Here is a 21333-nt window from a genome sequence, read left to right on the forward strand (position 1 = left end):
TCGTCAAAAACACACCGTTTCTGTAGCCACCGCCGCAAAACAGGATTTTCAAGCACACTTGATTTCATCTGCATTAAGATGTGAAATCGTCCTTTTTTTCTAAGAAAATCTATTAAAAACGTTTATTGAAAAAAATATTTTTATGTATTTTCACAAAATAGCTTTTAAATAAACTTGCTTACATACTGGTTGGATATAAACATCTTAATGTGTGAGTATACAGAAAGAAAAAATACTAAACAGCTTCTAGTTCGATATTTTTAAAGTCAAATACATTGCATCATGGGGGTGAGATAAAATCATGTAATTAATTCCTATTCTGAACTTTCCTGTATATTTTATTCTTTAACATTTGGTGTTGATATGAAATATATGTCAATGCTTAGCATTTGGAATCAATCCTTCTATGTTTTTCTTGTTAGACTTGGTGCAGCAATTTTGCTTTATTACTTTTGTCTCTTTGTTTGCTTCAGTGCTTTTGCTGTTTGTATTTTTTCTGATGAGGACCGGGGTTGTTGTTCTTTCAAGAGGAGATTAATATGTTTACACGCCATGAATAAACAAAAAAAAAAAAAAAAAAATAGTATGGTATGGTATTATTCCATCACATTTTAAAGTGACATCAAAAAGAAGCATCCACATTCACATGGTTTACGTGATGGTTAAAATGCCAAATAAGTAAGAGTGCCAAATTCTAGTGCCAGTAGATAAATATAGTCTTAATATACTCAATCACTGTCATCTCAGTGAATGTAAATGATTCTGATACATTCTGTAACTTTTGTAACTAGATGTACAGTTGGTGGCAATGACTAATACAATAGCCTTTCTGCTTTGTTTTCAAGTCTCCATGTATTTTGCATTAATCGGACAATGAAGTAGCACAAGTTGCATGTTGTTGCCGCAAATACTACATACGTTTATTTCATTACTGCCAAACATGCATTTTCATTTCAATGTTGAAGTTGTGAGGTTAAATGTTTGAAATTGGAAATACAATGTAAGACATATATACAATATATACATATAAACATATATTTTATATAAAAGTTCAAATATGAAAAATTGTATCAATTATCATAAGTACTTGATTTCCTTTTGCAGTACTTAATGCTACATTTAATTGTTTTAAAGATACAATATTACTTTTTAGTTGTCCAGACTCACCATAAGTTAGATACACAGGTTATGCAGATGAGCACATCTATTTATAAGATTTTTTCCCCACTTTCAAATAGATCTGTAACAAACCCCCTCCTGCACACAGCAGGGAGATGAACTATACTATTATTATTACCACTGTTTTTGTTATCAAGTATAGAAGCATACGGTATACCATAGTCGCTAATCAATTTCATTGCATATTCAGGCTATTCCACAGACATTTTGTATATGGAATGTGTGCTAACTTGTTTATTTTTTGGGACTCTTTCTAAATAAAAAGTGGCTGATCTATTGTTATCTTTTACTGTGTCATTTATTTGGAATCACTTCCTTTGTATTTATGCTATTGAAATATTCATAAAGAGTTATTCAAGTTTGCATAAACATAACCCGTTGACACTGCTTACCTATGACTAATTTGTTTGCTTATATATAACACACATAAAGGGGAAATAAGTGACACCTGTCACTTATTTCCCCTTTATGTGACCTCGCTGGGTTGTGATTTATATCACCCAAGGCACTGCACATCCATTTGTGCTTTCATTGCTTTTTCTGTTTAGGGAGATATATATCACATTACTAAACTTAGTTTGCCAGAGCTGAGGGCACATCACAGAAACTGTGCTAAACAAAAAGACAACAACAAAACTTACAGAGGATATGAAGACAAATACTTGTTTTTGTTTTTTTTTACTTTTAAGTACAACAACCTTTACAGTTGAAATGTATTGGTTAAATCTATCGTTGCTGTGTGTTACAATTCTTGAAGTATAATACATCAAACAGTTTTGAGCTTAAATTGCTTAGTGCTGAAGTGCCTTTAGGTCACCCTACTTCTGCTGAGTGTTAATGAATTTCACACGTCTCCGTTAAGATGGCTGACTTCCTTCTGCTCCCTAAGATAATCCTCCTTTTCTCACATTCAAGCCATGTGTGCCTTTCTATCATGCCTTGTAGTTAATTACATCATATTAAAATCATGTTTAGCTGCAACTAGAATCCGTAGACAGACACCCAGGAGCCACAGTTATTGCAAATATATACAATTTATAGGTAATGAATGTAAGCTCTACTAATAAAGTGAATGCACTTTCATCAGCAGACAGAAAGATTTAGCCTTTATTTGTGCTTTTTATCCCTTAGCCGTGAATGGCTCACGGGGTATTGTCGTCACCTCCAGCAGGCGCCGTGGACACTGAAGTGTATGAATCTTCCTTTTACACATAAAAAGGTTCCTGTTAATGTGACATGTACTGCAGACCAGAGCTCACTGAATCAATAAGAATCTCACCCTGCACATGCACATACTCAGATGTGAGAAACTTGTCAATAGAAATCAACGAGATACATTTACTGGTAATGGGAGTCAGGCTGTCAGGGCAGAACAATCTGGTTCATTTTTATATTCCAATCTAGTTTTACTAATTACATTTTACATTACTTTATGATTCTCCTTCAAAAGAAGCTTTTGCAAATATTCAGTAAAATGACTGTTTGATGCTGTGAAATGGTACTTTTCTTAACTGTTTGTGTCAAAAGATTTTATTATTTTATTATTTTATTAAGTACATTTCATTCAGTTTTTCATTATGTTATGCTTAAAAGTACATTTCATCATCTAAATGTGTTTGCTCTTTCAGTATTCAGCCTAAATGGAGAAGTTACACTCTGTGCAGACTCCTAAATGGGGAAGTTACACTCTGTACAGGAAGCTCTGTACAGGAAGCCTGCACGCAGAACAGTTCTATTTTATCTCTTCCTGTACATGCTATGAAAAAGCTATGAATAAAGGGTGCTTTGACTGCAGGGGCGCGAGTCTCCCTGGGTCTCACCCGTGTACACGTTAACCTGTCTGAGCGTTTTTATTCTAACCTGAGTTGCAATACAGGAAAACTCCTGACAGTTTGTATTTGGCAATTTAAAAGGAAATAAACATACACAGTTAATTTTTAAAGGCTTCTGATTCCACTAAGTCTTCCCACTTTATATCATGCAAGGTGTTTGGTTACCATTTTGTTCTACAAAACTCATGGTCCCAATAGCTTTGATTGTGTTCTCGCTACTGAAAATCTGTGAAGAATTTCCCGCTCCATCTTTTCCACCTTTTGTCAAATGCAGGCAGAGACCTGCTTCATGTGCACATTTGTATATGCTGCATCGTTTTCCTTTTATGTCATTCTTGTCATTCTGGGTGTATCTTGAGATACTCCCAGAATTTCAAGCATTGATCCATTTTCATGAGTGTTTCTATTAGACTCATGGGATTGCTCATTGCTTTGGGCAAAATCACACTGCTCCATGCACCTCTCCGGTTGCCACTCTACTCACATATGCTGATTTAAACACTTGGGCATAGCAAAGAGGTTGCTCACCATCTGTTGCTTAGTTGGATCAGATGGCTTTGCTACTGGACGCATCTGGTCAGCCCAAACATTTTGTGAGGGTTTTGCCTGGTGGATGACTCAGTGGAATGAATCTAGCTTTCTAGTCCAAAAGCCATTTTAGTGTTTTTGTTGACATAAAGATAGGTGACAAATTAAAGAAAACCCCGGAGAGGAAACCTGGACCTCTCCAAGGGGGAGTCATGGGGTGGGGGGAAGGGGAACCGATGGCTCTGTCATGCCATCGGGGACATTTTGCCAGCATAATTTTTGTTCACTTGACCCTTTAAAGACGAGGGTTACTGAAAATCTAGTTATTTTGAGTGATCCCATTTATGTAATGTTGAAACATTTCTATCCTGGTGGGCATGAGCTCTTCCAGAATAACAACGTCCCCATTGCTACGAGAGGTCGAAAATTTATATTTAAAACATTTATTTGTAAAAGGGGGAGAAGCCCCCACTCTTAAAATGCTTAAATTATACTATTGCATGAAAGAAGTAGGTAAAATGTTAAAATTTAAAAAAGCAAAGAGGATAATCGTTACAGTTCTGCTAAGTAAAAACGCTTCCTGTTTTATGTCCCATCATGCTAAATTCTTTAAAAATGAAAGGATTTTTGTAAACATGTGGTTAAATTCTCACAAAATGCCTATAAAATGTAGGAACTTCCTGATAAAGGTTTTACATATATTTGGGTATTTTTGCATTTGCAGCAGAAAATGTAGATAATTCCCTCTTTCTCAGCACAATCTTGCTGTTTGCTTTCAACAAAAACACAGATTTGTTCCACCTTAATTAGTCTTTCTTGGAGCCTCCTTTTTTAGTCTTACTTTCTTTAATCAGGTTAGGGTTATTAAAGGTTATGAATGTCCCATGGCAGCACTGCCAACTTGTGAGCATAGCTCCACTCTGAGGTTTTTTTTTGCTATTTATTGCTTTTTGTTATACTGATATTTTGCGACTATTTTGTTTTTCCTTTATGTAGAAATGACTTACTGAAGTGACACTCTGCAGAAGCATTGTTATCATTTTACAAGGCAGTTGCACCATCTTTGTGTAATCAAGCTTGCTTATGGGCCATTAGTTTATCCAATAATATCACACAGGAATGGTTGACCAAAATGAATCTTCATCCATGTGAGCTATCAGCATGTGATGTGCCAGCTTTGTCTCACTTCCTTCTTTTATGTTGGTAGTTATCAGTGGTTGTTATGATATGTTTCTCCTTGGACTGAAGGTAATGATAACAGAAGGTACACGGGGAATGGCCTGAATCTGTCACCTCATATAGGAGACATCAATAGCACAGACAGGACAATGTTTCATCTTCAGGTCTATTAGCTAAGGCCTGACTGCCTGACCTGGCCTCATTAGAATCCAGCCATGATTCAGAAATGCTCACACAGCAACACTGGTGCCGATTTAAGGCGCATGAGTTTTCTTAACATGACATGATTTTATGTATATTTCAAAATAATATTGACTTGTTTACCCACTTGATAAACCATTATGGAAGATATTATGGAAATGACAGATCTTGAAAGTTATTAAAAGCATAAGTTGGCAGTGCCCAGGCCTCTTATACGGCAAGTGTAATACACAATCAACTCAGTTGACATCAGAATGATTCAGATGGTCATGGACAGGAACTTGTACTTGCAATCCTGAACAACAAAGCAATGTTTACTCCAGAGAGGTATTGCAAAATTAAATGCCAAGCAAGTGTCTTTTAATTGAATTGTTTGATTTCATTCTTACATTTCTTTAAACTATTTTTTTTCCATTCAGTTAAATCTCAGAAACCACTAGAGTAGTTGTGATCTTATTGTCTGTCTCTGTCTCTGTGTTAGCCCTGCGTCAGACTGACGATCTGTCCAGGGTGTACCCCGCCTCTCGCCCTATGGTAGCAGGGAAAGGCACCAGCCCCCCAAGACCCTGATTAAGGATAAACAGAAGAGAATGGATGGATAACTTCCAAGTTAAATAGTTCTACAGTGCATTTCATTAAAAGCAAGAGTGATTTTATTATATTAAAAGTTCACGACTGACAGCAGGACCTCAATGCAAAAAAGTCACTAAACTTTTGTTATATTTGGCAAGATAAGGACTCTGTATACTGGGTTCGGTTTTAAAAGATGAACTCAAAATCAACAAGTAATTTTTGGGTTACTGTTGCGCCTGGAAGCATAAGATTTGTCACCTAACGTAAAATGTTACGCTTTGGGAGTGAGAACGTGTTGACTGTAGTGGGGCTTGAGTAAATGGTCTTTCCACAACTGCAGTGCATGCAGAAAGTATTTACAGCAATTTACTTGTTCCACATTTTGTCATTTGTCAGCCTTATTCCAAGATGGATTAAATTCATTTTTGATTGCAAAATTTGACACACAACACTCCATAATGACAAAGTGAAAAAAGTTTTCTTGAACTTGATAAATTTATTACTATTTATCTATTATCTATTATATACTTTGTTGAAGTCTTTTTGAGTATGATGTCACAAACTTGGTATAACTATTTTTGGGCAGTTTCTCCCATTCTTCTTTGCAGAAACTCTCAAACTCCATTCAGGTTGACTGGGGAGAATCCACAGCCATTTTCAAATCTCCACAGAGATACTCAATTGGTTTCAAGTCTGGGCTCTGGCTGGGCCACTCAAGGACATTCACAGAATTGTCCCAAAGCCACTTCTTTGTCATCTTGACTGTGTGTTTAGGGTCCAGAGCCCAGGTCCAGAGCACTCTAGGGAAGGTTATCCACATGCACTCATGGTGCTGTCATAAATGGTGCTGTTTTTTTGTTACCCAACACCTTTTGAACTTATGCAGCCCAGCTATTATCACACTGTCATCTTATCTTGGTCTTAGCAGAACATCTGAATGTGCTCCCAAATTTAAAGCACGGGATTTTCTTTTCTTCTTATTTGGTTTTCTTATTTTATTTTATTTTTCTTGGATATCGAGATTGATATCCTCCAAAGAGAAATGATCCACCAGTTCTGTTTTTTTCAGAGATGGATTTTAGCATTGTAGATTGCAGCATAACATCGTCATTTCAGGAAACTAATTTCCACTGCAGCTCTGATTAGTGGCCTTATGCCTTGTTCTATACCTCCTGATTACTGCCACTTATCTGTTTCCACAAATGTTTAGTTGGTCACCAATCTTCGTCTATTCTTTTCCGTCTTTCTGAAATTTATGATTGAGATTTCTTTAGAAACTCTTTTCCATGTGCGATATCCACTAAATAAGGCCATTTTACAGTATAATGATGTATACCTCACTAGTACATTTTTTGATAGCTAAAATATCCTATCACTAAAAAAAGCTGTTACTTTATGTTTAGGGAGCACATACACACCAGTTGCTGCTGCAAAAAGAGAAAAGACTAAATCTTGGTATGAAAGCATTTTACATAAAGCTAACACTGCTAGTAATAGTGATATGTATTTAATGATAACATGTTTATATTAAAATGAATAGAAAATATGCTCACTGTATGTCCAGGGCAGTATGAGAAAACATTATGACATGTATAGTCTCATAAAGTCTTTAACGTGCATGGAGGAAGACTGATATTTTTTTTATACTGATTTGGTTCCCAGAGGATAATCTTCTGACATAATTAAATGTAGCCATGGTTAGTTGCCCTTAAAGTTAAACTGAGATAATGTCACCAGTTGGGGTACACCCCTTTAAAACCAATGACATTTCCAATGCAGATGTGACATTTTCATTTAATTTCTGCTCTCATTGTGCACAACTAACAATAGAATGGTTCATTAGTATTGGTCCCTTATATTTTCTTTTATTTCTGATGGGGGGAAAGCCAGCACTTTCCAATGATGTCTAATGATGATGGTGGATGATTAAAAATCTCCACTGACTGCTAAAGCCACTCACCCCTGTTATACTGAGCAAGAGACAAGCAACATATTTCTGAGGCACCAAGGTTGTGGGTGGTGTTATACTGTATGCTGTAAAACAGTTATCCTCTGGCTGGGTTGTCATGGCAACAGTATTAGCTGGGTTTCTCATGTCCCAGTATAGCGTGTCATCCCTGTAGCTGCACATTAACGCACTGAGGTGGCGGTGGGATGGAATGGGGGTTGCTCCTCCATCCATACCTCCATTTTACGTTACCCCTGAGAATAAAACAAACAGCTATTGTATTTTATCGGTACACGATCTTGTGCGCTTCAGGTTGAAGTGACAGGGAGGGGGTGTTTCAAAATGAAACGAGGGCTTCAGTTTTGACCAAGGCTGAGTACATTTCCATGGTAACAGACCGTGGCAAGCTGTTGTTCTGTTGTCTTTGCTTTAAGCACGTCGAAGGTGTACAAGCAGCTTTGAGGTGGCATTTCTTCTGCAAATGTCAGAGATGCAACTTAGCATCTCAACTGCTGCAGACAAAGCAGCTGTGTATATTAGCAGTGACATTCAAAATAAAGCAAAATGACAAATTGGCTTTGACCACATTTGTTGAATTTATGAGTTGCCTCTGTGGTTTGACAGTTTAAGTACGATATATGTGGTCCAATAAATCAGGTATCTGTGAGCCTGAAGCATGTCCTTAATTTAGGTTTACCAAGACTAGAAATAATTTGGTAACATTTAAATGTCACTAACAAAGGACAAAAAAAGCACAAAGCACAGTTTATTTTGATGAAACAGTTTTTTCCTCACCTTCAGTTATGAGGATTGTTCATGCACTCTCACGCGTCAGAGCTGGCAGAGCAATAAACTAATGGTCAATCGCATAGCATTGCGTGATATATGATGACATATAGAGGAGAGCTATTCTAAGACGCTGCTCAGGAGCACTTAAGAAAATGGACCATATATAAAGCTTCGAAATTAAGCTTACAAAAAGTGTCATGGTCCCTGATTTTTGTCCTTATTTCCTGGTTTGAATGACTTTGAGTTGCTATTTTGGTTCCTGTTATTCCAGTGTTATATCTTTTGGATATCCGTTTTAACTTCTTCGTTATTCTAGTTTTCATTCCGATTATATGTCTTACTGTTTTGTTTTACGGTTCCTGAGTTTCATGTTTTGATTTTTTTTGCAGTATTTATTTCAGTTCCCTCTGTTGATTTTCTTGCATGTCTTGTGTAAGTTACTTTTACTGTGAGATTACTCTCAGCTGTATCTCGTTCCCCTTCTGTTTTTGATTCTCTAATCAGTCCTGTGTCTTTAAACTCCCCTCTCCTCTATTGTCCTTGTCAGATAATTTGTCATCACTTCCTGCTGTGGGTTTTTGTCCTCTTTTACCTCCCTGTGTACCCTCTGTGGTCCCTTTGTGATTGCTTATTTAGCCCTTTGGACTTCTACTTTATGCTTATATTGAAGACTTGTTTTTTTTTTTTTACATCATTTTGCCTCTAATATACTGTCATATGTTTACAAAATATCACCAACCATTAAAAAACAAAGGGTGTATTATGAAACAGCAAGTTATGTGAAGCATAATGTCAGTTTTCTCTGTCACAAAAGAAAATGTCCCTCTTCTCACCTAGCTAACTTATTCTGGAGGAGAGCGGGTTATTTTCAGAGTTTTGATTTATAATTGTCTGGAAGCGCCACATTTCCACTGATTCTTTTATTTACTGCATGCAATATAGATTCACTGTCGGGGGAATGCATTTTATATGTGCACTGCAGTTTGGTAAGCTGTACTTTATCAACATCACAAATGAAACCCGGCTGTAAAACTGGTGCAAACTGTGCATCGGATTGTTACTGGAATGTGCATATATTAATTTGGTGATGCAGAAAATGGCTAAAAGTTTTTATTCTTGATTCTAATCTGCTGGTAATTCTCTTTTACACTGCTGCAGCTCCAGCTCTAGAACACACAACACGCACCAAGAATATCTGTTCAATAAATAAAATAATTTTTTCTTTGATCTGCCCGTAAACTAAAGCAGTTCCTATGTCTCCTTTATTAGGCTACGGGGCAGTAACCTGTAATGTTTGAGGTTTCAGAGCTCAAATGTGCAGCATCATTAGAAATAAACAGCAGCGCTGAGAGTGCACTCAGCATTAAAATAGTCAACACAAATGAAAATGTCTATTAAATTGGTCTGTGCACTAAATTGCAAGATTTATGAGTTTCTACTCTTGTCTTGTTTGCAACAGCGCTGCCTTTACAGTTGGTTTTCCAATGGTTTTTATAGACTTATCAGTATTTTATCATCATTATCATAATCTAATGACTCAGGTAGGCACACTAATAGGTTTAATTTTGTGCAGAAGAAGAGTCATGTGAACCATGACCCATTTAACTTCTGTCCATTTAGTGCACATGTTTGGCACATTTTTATTATAACAATGTAACTTAAATTACCCTGATATGATCTATGCATATATAATGCGCAGTATAGTCACAGTTTGAGTATGATGTGATTTCCAATGCTCTTCACTTTTTAAAACTTTATTCCAAGCATTTCACAGGTAATGTCAGCAGAATATAAACAGATTGTAAAACCGTGACATGCTAGTCCTTTATTATCATTATTTCAAAGGGTTTTCAACAGGTGCCAATGAATTATGTTCTTGTGCTTTTACAAAACTCAAGTAAAGACACAGAAAGAAATGTACTCTATTCAGACTAAATTTACACTAGCACCATAGCATCAAAGTTCTGAAGATATGAAACAGGTTTTTTTTTTTGGTCAACAGGATTTTGGAAAAAAAGAGACGTAGTCAAGGTCATTAGTCAAGGACCTGCAACATCTTTGGTATTAAACAATGCTGCGCTTCATCAGTGAAACATTTCCCCTGAGATTGAAATTATTTCTCTCGCTCTCTCTTATTGGCAGAATGAGAAAGTCATACTAGTGCATTCTGAGAAGTCTGTCAATTTATCCCTGTTTACTGCATTATTGCAGGAGAAGTTGAGTATTCACAGCAGGTCAAAACAAACCTCAGGCCTTCCTTCCTGAACAGTGCTTGTTGTAATGTGTTACTGTAATCACATTAACTTTTTTTGTAATGCAGTAATGTAATACATTACTGTTCTTAATCCACTAATCCCAATACAACAGCAATTAATTGATTACTTGATTTACAAAGATTGGTCAATTACCTACAGAATGTGCAAAGAGAAAATAAATCAAACCTACATTTATTTCCACAGCATCAAATAGCTGATTTCATTTCCTGTGAAGGGAAGAGGAAGATTGAAAGGTGCTCTAGGGGCAAGCTTGTAGCACTGTAGCCCTCAGTTCTACCTGTACCTTTTAAACTTTGCTTTCGGTTTTGTGATAATATTCTACCATGTGCCTGTGTCCTCATTAGGATAGGCATTTGTGTTAGGGTGTGGGATTGAAGCATAGGGTTGACATTATTCATTGGTAACCATGATGATGCATTATAATGCAAAATGATCCTAGCAAGTAAATTAATGTATTACTTTCTCCAGTAAGTAATTAAGTAAACTTTATGGATTACTTTTGGACTTTTTTTCTTTTAAAGAAACTAAAATATATTTTTTTCCCACTCAGTGAACTGGCATAGTTGAGAACATTTGATAAACAAAAATTTCTCCTGTATTAAAAAGGCCTAAATTAAGTTTAATTTCCTGTTCTCAGCATGCTGTAATTTTTTTGAGGAAAATTAAATACAAAATCGACCGAGAACTCAACACGCCCCACTGTTTAAAGTACATTCCTAATTCAGCAAAATGCCACGGCAAGTTGATGTGCTATAAATTATATATGAAAGAAACTAGAGAATAATGATGACTTGGATAGGAAATAGGTAAACAACTTTGCAGCTCATCTGAAGAAGGACAAATTTTGCAGCAGCTGTTTTGGGTGTGTTACAGTGAGTTACCATCTGTGCAATAACGTCCAGGGATCTAAACGTCAGCCCCTTGCTATTTTAAGTCTATCTTTATTCAAAAATAGTTGTTTCTACTGATGGTAACCTGATATTTGCTTTGTTTTACAGATTACACTCAGTGATCAGTGATTTGTTTGATCGAATGCATATAGCCATATAGATGTTTCTTTACTGTTGCTATTCTTTCTTTTTTTTCAGCTGGAAATGAATAAAATACAAGGCAGATATTTCACAGTTTAAGGAGACATTAAGAAATGGTTCTCTTTTGGAATACACCATTTGATTCTGAATGTCTCACTTGTTGATGGAGTTGCCATTGTCAGTGATGTAAAAGGAAGTAGACCTTATGTCTGTAAAGTTGAATCTTCCATGTCCACTGAAGGCCACCTAAATTATAGCAGTTAAATGCTAACATAGCACTGGGATACCAGTTAAATGCTATTAATAAGCAAAAGAACTCACAACCCGGTAGGATCTTTATTGTGGCTGGGATTATAATCATACCAACCTAAAGAAAATATTGCCGACGTTTCTCTTCCGTGTTCACTGAAGACGACCTAAATTATTTTTTTCCTGATTTATATGGTCTATGCCTGAAATGCTGCTGACATTTGGCATAGCCCTTTCAGATATAAAAGAGCAAGTACCCTACTACATGCACACACTGTCACACACACAGAAATGAACAACGTACTTTTTAGGCATTGAATCATGGTTAACTTTAGGTTAATACTTGAGACACGTTATCCTCATCTTTAAACATTATTTAAACAGTATTTGCTTTTTCTAAGAAAGTCTGTCATTCTCTTAAGGGCTATATATGCATTTCATATATTATGTATTAGGTATTTTTCCTTTATTATTTCTGGGTATTGCGTTCTATTGCTCTTGTGCGTCATGGTTATTGACCGTGGTTGGTGGTCATCAGCAGGAGGCTACCAGGAATATTAAATCTTGACCAGAGAATGCAACATTATAACTGCAGGACTGCTATCAGAGAACATCCTGGAGGGGATTTTACAATCAGGACCTAGAAGAACACAGCTAAAGTACTCTTCTACATCAGGTGTTGTGTGGAGTGTGTTACCATCAACGAGTACATCAGTATCTTACCAAACAGGAAACCATGGATGACAAAGGAGGTCCAGCATCTTTTGAAGCTTAGCCCACAAATCTGGAAATAAAAAATTGTACAGCACTGTCAGATACAATCTCTGGAGAGGCATTAAAGCATTTAATCTCCAGAGATGCAGCATGGATGTGGCAGGGAATACAGCATCTAACAAACTTGAGGAGCAGCAGGAATCCACTGGCTGCTGCTGATTCGTCACTGGGACAGGAACACATTCATTTTTTTTTTTGTCTGTTTTGAGAGAGAACCTGATGGAAGCACCTCTACCCATATGACTCCTGCTGACTAGCTACTTATCCTCCAGGTAGAAGACTTGCAACAGGCTCTGAGGACAGCCAATGCCAGGAAGGCCGCTAGCCCAGATTAGATCCCCCTGCCCTGTCTGTCTCTCCACCCTGTAAATAGGAACATAAAATTTGCTGATGACACAACTGTGGTGAGACTCCTCTCAAATTGGAGCAAGGTCGTCTATAGCACCGGTCCCCAACCTTTTTTGCACCACGGACCGGTTTATGCCCGACAATATTTTCACGGACCGGCCTTTAAGGTGTCGCGGATAAATACAACAAAATAAAACTAGTACCGGTACCGAAAAAAAGAAGATTTATTCATAACACATGTGAAAAGACCCAGGAAAACCGAGTTAATGATAAAAACGATAACAAAATAACGCTGAAAACCGATAAAAACCCTGAAAACCATACATTTCACACCTGAGCCTCAACTCTCGCGGCCCGGTACCAAGCGACTCACGGACCGGTACCGGTCCAAGGCCCGGGGGTTGGGGACCGCTGGTCTATAGAGATGAGGTGCAGAGCCTGCATGAGTGGTGCTCTCATAACAACCTCTCCCTGAAATTAAAAAAACAAAGGAAATCATCATTGATTTCAGGAGACAGAGAGGGAATCTCAGATGACTGGAATTAGAGGGTGAGGAGGTAGAGAGAGTGCCTTGCTTTTAATTTCTTCAGGTTTCTTCAAGGGACCTTATAAGCAGCAAACTCTGCTGCTATTATAAAAAAAGGCACAACTGAGACTTTATTTCATCAGAATACTGAAGAAGGCCCACCTGTCTGCAAATCTGTTAGTCTTTCTACCGTTGCTCAATAGAAAGCATCCTGACGTATTATATGACTGTCTGGTTCTGGAACAGCTCAGCAGCAGACAGAGTAGCTTTACAGAGGGTGATAAAAACTGCTCAGGGCATCATTGGCCACCCCCTGCCCCCTCTGGAGGACATCTACTTGTCCAGATGCCGCAGGAGGGCCTGTAACATCGTGAAGGACATCACACTGTCACAATCTGTTCACTCTTTTCGGTGTTTTTAATCTATTTATTTCGTGTATTTAAATAGGGTAAACATGCCAATGTATATGCATGGTGGTTTGCACTTCTTAAAGGAGAGACATTTTAATTTTGTTGGTGATTCAAATTGGTGATGCACATTCAAATTCGAACTTGCAAACTTAACATAAGAACCATAATTACCAAACAATGCAAAACACATAATACAAAATGCCTCATGAACCCAAACAAACTCAAAACACCAGGTCAAAACCAAGAGTATAGGAGCCAAGACAGAGCAGGGGGAAATAATGAAGAGCAGACACCAGGACACAGTGGATACAGTGAATTCTCTTACTGGGATTCAATCTCTATTTTCACCCTCAAAACACCTCCTCAGAGGGAGGCCTATTGAATTTCCTCCAGGAGAATCTAATTCAGTTAGGAAGAAAGCCATCTGATATGGGCTTTTTTCACCCTTAATACTTTCTCAGCTGGCCCAGTGTATCCCGACACTTCAAATAATAACACAAAGGGGATACTGAGTTTATTAAGAGGTCCTTATCCTTCATGTCCTTAAGTATCAGTATGTGACAAGTTAGGAATACTGGCTGCTCTTTTCACTAATGTGGCTTAACACAATTTAGCAATGAGCTGTGTTATACTATAGGCAGTCTTTGTGACTGCACTATATGTGAAACTTTGACATTAGCATAGACATGAGAAGGGGTTTGGTGTAGTCACATGTATTTGTTTTGATTAGCTTGATAGATAAATGAAAAAGAATGAGTTTTGGGGGGTTAGTATTATTCTCTAAAAGATGTTACAAAGTATTGATCTAAATAAAAAAAAGCTGACATATTTAGATATGTCACACTGTTTCAAGAACAACCAATGTCTATGATTCGTGATTCGCTGTCATAAGAATCAGAGAAATGTCATCCAAAATTTTTAAAGCTGTGCTAGTGATGGTTGATCATTAGATATTCCAGGCTCACTACATAAACATTTATTACCAGGCCATATACCAAATAGTGCTATCAGTTGAGAAAGGTTTTTGCTGGGAGACATCCACTTTGCATTTCCAGTGGCGTTTTTTTTTTTTTTTCAGTCTAGTGTCATTCGGTTCCTGTGGTCTTTAGACACCCCTTTGTTGGGATATGCTTCACGCCAGAATGCAGCTTGAGATAATGTCACAGTGCTGGGTAATTTTGACCCAATATTTAGAGTTTCTTGTGTTTTGGTATTATTTTGTATTATCGTTTATGTTCTGATTAATTAGTTGTGCTGTTTTGATTATTATTATCCTGTGTTTTGGTTTAATACTTTTTAAGATCTTAGTTCTTAGGTTTAGATTCTGTGCTCCTTCTGTTCAGTGTCTAATCTGTGTCTTTGATAGTCCCTGTTCTGTGTTCAGTCTCTGTCCCTGTCCTGGTCCCAAGTCTCTTGTCTAGTCATCCCTGTCTTTATGTTCCCTCTGTACTGCGTTTAAGTTGTGTCGTAGTGTTAAGCTCGTGTCTCTGAGTCCGTGTCTGTGCATACGTGTCGTATTCCCTGTTTTACTTTGATAGTCTTGTGTGATTCGTGAGCGTGTCTAGTTTTGCTTCCCTTGTCTCGTCCTGCCTAATTGGTCCCAGCTGTGTTTCCCTCCTGTCTCCCGTTCCCTGATTACTCCAGTGTGTATTTTACTTCTCAGTCTTCCCCTGCTTGTCGTTGCGTTGTACAGCTTCTTCGTGCTGTGTATTTTCCCTAGTGTTCCTGAAAAAACGGGACAAACAACATACAACGAGAAGAGTGTGGATGGGTTCCATACCCCTGGAGATTAAAAACTCAAAAATTGCTTGTCACACAGGATGAAAATTTACACACGTGGATTAACAGTTCCTACTTCAGCAGTGCTTTCAGTATTGAACACAATACAAATACGAAATGTAAATTAGATAATGGTGATTTTCTCTGGTCAGAATGTACTTTATCTACACCTCGGTTCAAACTGCTGTTCTTCTGCCCTCTTTAAATATTATGTTTGTATCAGTTAAAGATAAGATCAGGGTTTTTTCCCAGTTCCAAGTATTTTTACCTCCTTTATGCAAATGTTACTTGAAGATTGTAAAAGAACAAATAGTGAAAAACATAAAAATACTAATGTTTCTCTAAACTCTGTACATACATTGCAGCTGCTGTAAGACTATTGGTTGCTGTATGAATGTTATGTTAACATTTTTGGATTTACTTGTGACTCAGCAAGACATACAAACTCAGTACTTATACAAAAATGTGCTTGTTTCCCCCTTATTTAGGCATAGCCAGTTCCGTGTACTATCATGCTGCCAGCCCCTTTATTTTTGGCTTGGGGAACCACGTCTTCTCACCTGTCAGCCTGGTGTTTTGGGAGAAGAGTATAATGCAGGTGGATACACATGGCATCATCCCCAAAGACCACAGGAAGTGAGAAGGACATGCTTTCTGGGCAGGCGGAAAATACCCATGGGTGGGAACGGACGGGACAGCAGGCTCACTACCATCCGTAAGAGGGAGCATGCCAATATCTTTCTTGGCTGAGGTAGCAATCATTGTTTTACAATTTTCCAGTTTGGTTTCCTGTGACCCATGTCATGATCACTGCTAAAGCAAAGAAATGTGCCATTTTCTTCTTTTAGATGCTGTCAAAAAGCTATGGCGTCTTTTTCCTTCTTTTTCTTTGTAATTCATCATTAAAATGTTGATTAACATATGCTCTGTCACCTTTACTTTTAGGGCCATTACATTTCCTGTGATGGAAGTGTGCTGAGAGGTCTGTCAGTAGCACCAGGTTTTTGGCAGCATCACTGATTAGCGAGCCAAGGGAAATATGGTCTTAAGATTATATTGTCTCCTTGTGTTCTTCAAGAAGATAGGTGCAAACAAAAAGCCCAGCCTCACATGGGAATAACCCACCACTTTTGGCAATTACACATCATCAGAAGCAGAAAAGGATCAGTGCCAAGAGGCTGAAAAAAAGACCCGTGGACCTGTGTATTTAAGTTTAGAAAGACCTTAATGAAGGGGAGAGCACTTCCCATTCATAAATTAAAACTTTGTTTATAAAACTTTAAATGCAAATGTAGTGTAGTTTCATTAATGAGGAGCTGACCATGCTCTTCAAATCAAATGATGTGTGCCCTAAATGTTCTAAGCTCAAAAAGCGTCACTCCCAGGTTTGGCCACATGCTGTGTACTAAGCTGTCATTAGTTATTGATTTCGACATTATTATTCATTAGAAAGTTTGATGTCAATGGTAGCACTAATGTGTAGTGCCATCTTATGCCAGTACACAACACTGTGTCACCAGGTTGGTTGGTTGGTTGTAGCTAATAGACGTAGATTAGATTTGTTAGTAGTGACAGAATCGAATACTCATAGGAAAAGGAGGACACTAAAACTAAAGAACAGTTTAAGGGATCAGTTTTTTCCGCCCCCGGCTGGAACAATGAGTCTTATCTTCAAAACAAGGATATACTGTTTACTTTCACTGTCGGTCAAATGTAGCAGTAGGCTAAGTGGCTCCTCGATATTTGGCTAGCTGCACTGAAACTCAAAAATCCAGCTGTTAGCTGTAATGTTCGGATTTGTAAAGCACTTTTTAAATAAGTGTTTCATGTCCCCTTTAAATCATTCTGATGCGTTTTCCAAACAAAACTAGCTAATTTTACATCTATGAAAAAATAAGTTTGTTTGGTGTATATGTAAAGCAATGCATGTTTCTAAGATGAATTTCCTTTTAAAGACACGGCCATAGCTGGTCAATAAATCATTTTCCTGTTTGTCCATCTAACTTCATTTTAACATTTCATGGTTTGCTTGCAATAAGAAGGCAGCACATATTTCAATGTGACAGAAGAAACCATATTAGATGCCATTTAGGGGCAATCAGAAAACCTATTATATTATTTTGCATGTTTCACATGCTGAGTTGCATCCATTCATCTCCAGTTCATAGAATAACACTGAAATATCTATAAACTTTGCTCCATGAGTTCAACTTTGAGGCTTAGTGACCTGCATTACATATTGAAGCTAAAGCAGTCTCTCAGTGTGCAAAGCTTGGGGGTCTTTAGATTTCTATTTGCCAGTGATGACCCCCCCTCACACAGCACCTTCACTAAATCCACAAACACACGCATGCACATAGAGTAGTTCCCTAGAGGGTGATGGATCTCAGTTGCTACTCTCCTCTGTCAGGCTGTAATAAGCCTTTCCATGCCTGCAGCCCCTGTCTATTTGGCCTCTGATCTATCAAACCAATGCCAGGTGTCAGAACCTATTAAGCAGGAGACCCAGGGGCCACTCAAATCAGCATTATGTTTATGCTCTCTGCTTCAGATAAACTTCATCCATCTATCTCTTTTAAAGACCATACAGAAGACAGGAACATAACCAACACATGATAACAAATGTTGGAAAACAAAGGCCTGGATTAATGATCTGTTAAAATAGAGAAATAGAGATAGAAGAGAGTAAGAATTCGGTTTAGAAAAATATGAGAATATATGAAAATATGAGAATATGAGCTACAGAGTTGCAGAGATATAAGTCAACATAAAACATTTTAACTGGATACAACAACCAGAGCTCTGAAGCAGCCGCTGTCTGTGCAGACTTACAGAGCTACACTGTGGAGGTGGACAGATTGTGACGACAGGTGCTCCTCAGCAGTTTTCCCTTTCTAAATGGAAACCCACGCCAATCCGCCACCCACAGCTTTATTCCTGATCTAGCTCCAGAACCTCTATTTATCTCAGTGATATTCTTCTCTCCTCTTTCAGTTTCTATCCACATCTCTTTATACTCTGCTGGTAACAAACATATTTTCATTTTGTTTTGACCTGAATATTCACTGTGAACTTATCAAAGGTCTTTCTGATCAAGTCAACAAAGCACAAGCAACAGTAAATATGTACAATAGGTTGACTTATTCTTCTGTTTGGTCTGGCCATTTAGACCCATTTAGATCAGAGTGGTGGTCTGCTGTTTCTAATCAGATATCTGTAAGCAGTGGTACAGTAGTGGTGATGACAAGCTATGTGACCCTCAGCTAACTTAGAAGCAATGCGTGTTGCTGTCTCTGCAGTCACTGTATATTTTGCCATTGTGCTATCATTACAGTGTTGAAAGAACAACCATCTGCCACAGAGGTTTATAAAGAGAGCCCCTTACATTAAATTCCAATTGAAAGAGAGATCAGTGATTTGAAGTCTAGGACATCCTCTTCTTAGCTTTCAGTGGGAATTACTTAAATGCATCATTTAATAACTAAAACAGAAAGAAAGTTAGATATGTTTATAATCCAAGGGACTAAAGCATGTGGGGTTTATTTTCATTTAAAATGCTGAATTTTAATTAGTACATAAGACAGTTATGGCATCTGAATAAATAACCTATAAAACAAATTGTATGCCACCAACATGACATCAACTCAGTCAATCAACCCCTTTTTGATATTATATCTATAATATTAAAAGATAAAATAGGTGAAAAAAGTAAGTAAAAGCCTTGACCATTTTATTGTAAGGATATAAAATTAAACAATATAAAATATAGACATTTTTAATATAAAAGCAGCAAGTGCATTTGGATTGGATGAAAAAGGCTAGATGAAAATTATGGTACATCTCAGCCCAGTTTACCATAAGGATATAAAAATAGAAATATGACGATTTTATTATTCTTCCTGCAGTTTACCCTGCTTGCATATTTCATGCATATACAGCCCTGCAAGACTCAAGCATTAAACTTCCACAGCTTTTGTCATTCTCCCAGCACAGTGTGAGTCAGTGTCGCTATGTTGGCAAATTCAGTTAATGCTGCACTTCAGGTAACGGTTCTTTCTTCTTCGTTGATGGGCAGGTTTGGTTAATGTTATTAATATTGTACACTATGGACAAAACTAAAAATAGCAATTGTTGTTTTGCATTAATAATGTAGAGAAAGAGAACAGAATAATTCTTCTGCTGAAACTATGCTTTTCCACAGAATCCTAATTTATATTATGTATACTGAAGAGCCCCCAAATGTTGCTTTGACTTTTTGGTAACCATTTGAGTAAACATGAGTAATGACGGAAAGAATATATGTATTAGGAAATAATAATTATATAAGAGGATGTCAGTTAATTATGAATAATGACTTAATAATAAATATTAGACATCCTCTTAAAGCTCAAACTATTGTCAGCCTCAACTTTTATTATTGTCACCTGTATTTAATCTGCCTTACCTATTTATTATCAAAGACACTGCTGATTGTACCTCTCTGTGAGAGAGATTTTCCATGTATTATCAAGCTTTCCAGAAATGTCCTCCTATACTTTGAGTAGTCTTTATGTTTATTTTATAACCAATATTTAGGGTTTGGTTTATTTATATATTACCTTTTGTAGTTTTTTTGGATTTTTACTGCATTTTGTCCGTTCATTAAGTATCTTTTCAGCCTTTTTGTTGCTCCACTTTTTTTTAGATGTGTTAATGCTATCAAATTCCAAAAGAGGTGATATTTTTAATGGAATAGTTAAAGTTTAAACATTTGATGTTTTCTATGATCTAACCCCATAACCCCATAAAAATGCTGTGCAATGCCCTCAAACAAATATTGCTGAACTGAAGTAGTTTTCTGGAAAAACATCAGTACAAAATCCCCATAAACATTCTGCAAGTCTTATTCACAATTACAAGAAATAGATTTGACTAGCTCTTGAATCCCATGTAAATATGTAAATGTTGACTATGTCTTTAACATGTCTTGCTAAAAAATCAAGACGTTTGAATATTATCTTCTCAGTGTGAACCTATAACTAGCATGTCTAAATTTAACTGTCACCAATGAGGGACAGCATTCAGTAAAATGGTAGTAGTATCATTTCTTTGTGGATTGTGTATATTTTTATACAGGTTAAAAATGGACAACTAAATGTATTTGATGTGATGTCAAGCATTTTGCAGTTAGAACGCACACCTGTTTCTAGAAGTGCTAGCATTAATTGGCTAGATTTCAAGGAATGTTTGCATGTTAATGCAATAACCATTTATCAAAAAACGGTCCTGATTTTAACATTAAAGAATTCAGTAATTCAAATTGCACTATATACATCAAATGTATCATCATTACAGTTAGCTCACATTTTATCCTACTAAATAGGCTTTAACCTCTATAATTCCAAACCAAATGACTGCTCTGTTGACTTATTCTTGTCTTGCTGCTACTGTTTTTGCTCTGCCTATTTGTCTTACTGTTTATCCATGCTTCTCTTTTCTCATTGTTGGATGGACAAACATTGTACAACTCATATCACTGGAAATATTTTTGGACACTAAATGGAAATTGAATTTATTTAACTCTAAAAGAACCATCATTCTTACTAATTAGAAAAAAAAGAAAGTTTTTGATATATGACAGTCCTGATAAATTATGTTGATTTTGACCAATTTATAGCTATTTAGTAGTTTCCCTTTCCCAATATGATGAAAATTTGATCTACATATAAAAA

At 36.9% G+C, this 21333-nt stretch overlaps 1 protein-coding gene across 2 annotated transcripts in view; it reads left to right on the top strand.

The window, feature by feature from the left end:
* The window catches only part of gria2b (glutamate receptor, ionotropic, AMPA 2b), a 48112-nt gene extending 46674 nt beyond the window's left edge, over positions 1-1438 (top strand). For both annotated transcript variants that reach the window (XM_031758899.2, XM_031758907.2), the window contains exon 16: positions 1-1438. This exon is cut by the window's left edge and continues 613 nt beyond it. The gene's annotated coding sequence lies outside the window, so the exon portion shown is untranslated.
* Positions 1439-21333: the final 19895 nt, after the last annotated feature.

The sequence above is a fragment of the Oreochromis aureus genome, linkage group 2 (assembly GCF_013358895.1).
Source record: "Oreochromis aureus strain Israel breed Guangdong linkage group 2, ZZ_aureus, whole genome shotgun sequence".
In the NCBI taxonomy this organism is placed as follows: Eukaryota; Metazoa; Chordata; class Actinopteri; order Cichliformes; family Cichlidae; genus Oreochromis; species Oreochromis aureus.